Raw genomic sequence first — 6,000 nt, forward strand, 5'->3', positions numbered from 1 at the left:
CATTAGAAAGCTTACGTTACGAAGTAAACAGATATATAAACATATATTAAGTTTTTCTTCTGATTTCGACAGCCCGGCGAGTTATAACTTTAACTTTTGCAAATATCATACCGTATTGGAGTTTTAGAATCTAGATTTACGGTTGACATGTTCGTACTTAATACCAATTTGTAGCGTTCTTCTGATTTCGACAGCCCGGCGAGTTATAACTTTAACTTTTGCAAATATTATACCGTTTTGGAGTTTTAGAATCTAGATTTACGGTTGACATGTTCGTACTTAATACCAATTTGTAGCGTTTATATTTGGAGTTCAGTTTTTAAAAATTACATCTTGCTTAGGAGAATAGAATTCTGTATACGATAGAAAAAAAATTGTTGAAAAACGAAAGTAATTAAGGAATGAAGGCGGAAGAAAGTAGCGCGCGTTCTTAACGCACTGAACTGATGCTACGGTCTTGGCGATTATGCTTTTGTTTAGAAACCGGCCATTGAATTTCCTTTGTCATGATTATTATATTTTTTATGGAATATATTGTGGTATTTTGTTCACGAAACATATCAATAAAGCTTATTATAAATAAATCTTAATAAATTAACGATTTCAGCTCTTGTTTATAACACAGAAAGGGTGATAAATTTATGATGAAACAGCGTGTATAGCGGACCCTCTCGATTTTATTCGGCTTTGCATGCATACTTGAAATAAAATGGGTGTCAAAAACATTCATCGTTTGCTGTTAATTATCAACGAGGGAATTATGTATAATTATATGAAATGTTATTTACCTTAAATTATCAATTTATTAAAGATTCTTGAAAATCACGGTCGGTGTTACGCGGGTCATTTCGTATTTTGACATCAGGGCATCATGTCCAACTATTCAAAATCAGTTTTTTTTTTCACTGGGACGATGACGGCTTATATTTAGACAGGCAGACAGATAGTTTATTCAGACTTATACAACAGTACATCGTCTTCAACTCAAATATATAAATAATTTTTAGACGAATTGTTAGGTGATTACGCATATAGCAGTGATGATTCTGAGAATGTTGCCATGTCTCATATCCGTGTAATCTAGAGTCCGTGGTTTTTTAGCATTTTTATCGCGGTGTTCAATAAAAGATATCTCAATAATCTTGTTTATTGATAGATCTGTGGTTTTATTGCCCCTGTGTTCAGCACAAACCAATTATCTCTTTATGATCAGATACTGTGCCGACCAATACAAAATAACACTATGGTGTCATACGCCACAGCAGGGACCTATACTTGTGATCATGGAGTCTTAGTGCAAGACTTAAAAAAGTATGTTGTTTCGCTTGCGGTTGTTAAAGCCAAAACGGGGCTTCCCAGCTGGCACAGCTGCTGATATTCGGATCTGAATATCTAAACTTATTCAGACCTTATTCTTAACCGTTGCGCGTTTTACGATATCGTATTTTAGGCGGGAATACAACTCAGTGAAACTATTCAATTTCTTATACAACATTAAGCATATTAACAGTTATTGAAATTAACAATATCAGCGAGATCTTTTTAAAGACTAAAAACCTTTTCAAGTATCGAATTTAACATGTCAATAAAATATATTAATACCAAAAAAGGTTTCATTTAATATTGTTCACATTAAACCTTTAAATGAAAGTGTCGCTTTTAAAACTATTTTTCGTGTCTTATTAAGCCGCGAATGGTTTGCTAAAACAGTAAACAAAAAGGGCTACACGTTCTAATTCTTAATGAAATACACAAATAAGTATAACATAATTAATAACGTCCATAAACACACACGGCAAGATCAAAGTTTTAATGGAAAACTAATATGAAATTCCACGTAAATTATTATTTTCGTCTAAATCGAATACTATATATAGAGAAACAATGTATTTATAACCAACCAATGAGGTAACATTATGCAACTTTCAATTTACACAGTGCTATATGGCAACAATATGGAATTTGAACAGTGGTGGTGTTTTAAGGTCTGGACTATCATTACTTGTAAGTTTGTATAAACATTTTTCTAATGCAATTAGTAAAATAATGTTTATATTTTATGTTTAATAATTTATTGCATGATTATTCTGTGCTGTTATATGAATTTGATGCCGTTAAAGCTTCCGACATGAATTCATGTCGGAACGTAGTCCAAATAATTAGACGTAAGCTACCCCGCTTACGTCTAAACGGCTACCGTCGTTTTCCTATAGCAAATTGAGTTCACTTTAAACTTCAGTTTTTCTCGTTAAATCTTTGCTAATGCATAAAATTATCATTAATTAGAGATAAATGTGTGCGATTACCTCTTAAATGTGTAAAAATTGTGCTTTTAAACCACTTATGTACATTTTTAAAAATAAACATACACAACACACGAAATGTGTTTGTCGTATATAGAATTACATTGAATTATCTTGAACGAAATTATTTTTTGAATAGGTTACACATAACCAATTGTTGTTGTACAACAAACCACATCACTTTTTAGCTTTCTGTACTCTTTAATTAAATGGAACCTATATGTGTGTGTTAAAACTACCAGTTGTATCACGGAGTGTATATTGTTAGGAGATGAATCGAGTATTTGACCCTTACTGTAGTAAATTCAATCTTATGCAAAAACTATTCATCCGATTTTATTGGTTTATACGTTATCTTGTTGCTTATTAATTCCTCTTTCAAAAAATATACGTTTTAGTATATTCCCGTTGTTATTAATGGATTTATAGCGAGATAAACTCAAGAAATACACATTTTATGTTTTACCAACGCGCGTTTTACCGTATTGTGGCTATCGATCTTGTACATGTTTGTACAATTAGCTTACAGCGAAGCGCCGAGGTTATACATTTTGATGTACCCACTCACGTCTTTTGTTGAATTATAGTTTCATTTCTCAGCCGATTTTGACAAATTATATATCATTAGAAAGCTTACGTTACGTAGTAAACAGATATATAAATATATATTAAGTTTTTCTTCTGATTTCGACAGCCCGGCGAGTTATAACTTTAACTTTTGCAAATATACCGTTTTGGAGTTTTAGAATCTAGATTTACGGTTGACATGTTCGTACTTAATACCAATTTGTAGCGTTCTTCTGATTTCGACAGCCCGGCGAGTTATAACTTTAACTTTTGCAAATATCATACCGTTTTGGAGTTTTAGAATCTAGATTTACGGTTGACATGTTCGTACTTAATACCAATTTGTAGCGTTTATATTTGGAGTTCAGTTTTAAAAATTACATCTTGCTTAGAAGAATAGAATTCTGTATACGATAGAAAAAAAATTGTTTAAAAACGAAAGTAATTAAGGAATGAAGGCGGAAGAAAGTAGCGCGCGTTCCTAACGCACTGAACTGATGCTACGGTCTTGGCGATTATGCTTTTGTTTAGAAACCGGCCATTGAATTTCCTTTGCCATGATTATTATATTTTTTATGGAATATATTGTAGTATTTTGTTCACGAAACATATCAATAAAGCTTATTATAAATAAATCTTAATAAATTAACGATTTCAGCTCTTGTTTATAACACAGAAAGGGTGTTAAATTTATGATGAAACAGCGTATATAGCGGACCCTCTCGATTTTATTCGGCTTTGCATGCATACTTGAAATAAAATGGGTGTCAAAAACATTCATCGTTTGCTGTTAATTATCAACGATGGAATTATGTATAATTATATGAAATGTTATTTACCTTAAATTATCAATTTATTAAAGATTCTTGAAAATCACGGTCGGTGTTACGCGGGTCATTTCGTATTTTGACATCAGGGCATCATGTCCAACTATTCAAAATCAGATTTTTTCACTGGGACGATGACGGCTTAGATTTAGACAGGCAGACAGATAGTTTATTCAGACTTATACAACAGTTCATCGTCTTCAACTCAAATATATAAATTATTTTTAGACGAATTGTTAGGTGATTACACATATAGCAGTGATGATTATGAGAATGTTGCCATGTTTCTTATCCGTGTAATCTCGAGTCCGTGGTTTGAACATTTTTATCGCGGTGTTCAATAAAAGATATCTCAATAATCTTGTTTATTGATAGATCTGTGGTTTTATTGCCCCTGTGTTCAGCACAAACCAATTGTCTCGTTATGATCAGATACTGTGCCGACCAATACTAAATAACACTATGGTGTCATACGCCACAGCAGGGACCTATACTTGTGATCATGGAGTCTAAGTGCAAGACTTAAAAAAGTATGTTGTTTCGCTTGCGGCTGTTAAAGCCCAAACGGGGCTTCCCAGCTGGCACAGCTGCTGATATTCAGATCTGAATACTTAAACTAATTTAGACCTTATTCTTAACCGTTGCGCGTTTTACGATATCGGATTTTAGGCGGGAATACAACTTATTGAAACTATTCAATTTCTTATACAACATTAAGCATATTAACAGTTATTGAAATTAACAATATCAGCGACATATTTTTAAAGACTAAACGCCTTTTCAAGTATCGAATTTAACATGTCAATAGACGAGTTAACGCGTGACGTCACACGCACCTGCAAAGTTTAGACTCCGCCCACTGGTTGGCAAAAGAGGTGCAATTTATATAAGCGCATATAGAGAAGGTTGACGAAATCTTCGTTTTTAATGATAATCATGCACAATATCGAATATAATTTTACTAATTATGTCTGAATAAAACATTAGCATGCAAGGAAATGCATCTTTGGAACGATTTTATTGTTTTTATTATTATTTGTTTTTACTGACAACGAACTCGGGAGTGGAACACAATCTAAGAGCTCGGTATGTGGTTAAACAAAAATCTCTCTACTTGGCACTTCATCGCGACCATTTTTAGTTAAAAACTTATCAGAAATTAAAATTCATTTAGAATGAATTAAATTTAATGAACGAAAACAAATAAGGATAAAAACAAACAACGAATAGGTCAATTGTATGTACGCGACATAGGGTAACTGATTTGAACCTTTATGTGTCTGGAAAAACTTACCTTCTTACACATTCAATAAATTCTTTTATTTAATGTAATTGTTTTATTTTATTGTTCACACTAATTTTGGCACTCTTTGTTGCAGCATTTATATCCCGGTGTATAATTGCACCTTTGTTATCACAAACCGATTATCTCGTTATGATCGGATACTGTCCAGACAATTACAAATAAAACATGGTGTCATAAACCCAGGGACCTACACTTGGACCGCTGCATAAACCACATGTTGCAGACGAGTGTCTGGTCAGTAAACATAAGTCACGATACCTCTATGTCATCTCTTGGCATATTGAGCAATCATTTAAGCCACATTTTAAAGCTTAAAATACTGATAAGTTAATTTTTTATGAAATATTTTAACAAAAATGAAGACATTTGTCGGAAATGTATTAACGGGAACGAGTGTATATATTTATTAGCCAGTTAAACTTAATAATACATTGTTTAATAACTATACATTTAAATATTGTGCAATTTTACTGCTATGCAATTAAGGTATTTAACGGGTACCGGCAAAAGTTAACTGCGCTATTATGTGTAAAGATTGTACATAACTGCAGGGTCCGAAACACGATCATGAACATAAGCAGTCACAAAAGGGGCCGTTAGATAAATTAAATATATGCATCTATCATAAAATGCTATATTTTTATCACTCCTTATTACTAATAGAGATTTCAATATACATGCAAAGACAGTTACATTTGGGTAATTAATATGCAGGGGTTTTCCGTTTGTATGGTAAATTGAATTTATATTCATTCAATGTAAACGAAACGTAAATTCATTCAATGTAAAAGAAAATTACCACAATATTTAAAAATAGTACTGTATTCCGCTTTTTAGGGCTTTTTTTATAATTGATTAAATGCACCTCTGACTCTATTGATCGCTGATGAAATAAAACACTATCCACACCACTTAAAATTATAATACAATTAAAATATGTTTTATAAGTGTTTAAATATAATTTATTCAAGTCTTATTATCAGAAAGAATACGGCTA

Source organism: Dreissena polymorpha, chromosome 8 (assembly GCF_020536995.1).
Source record: "Dreissena polymorpha isolate Duluth1 chromosome 8, UMN_Dpol_1.0, whole genome shotgun sequence".
Lineage (NCBI taxonomy): Eukaryota > Metazoa > Mollusca > Bivalvia > Myida > Dreissenidae > Dreissena > Dreissena polymorpha.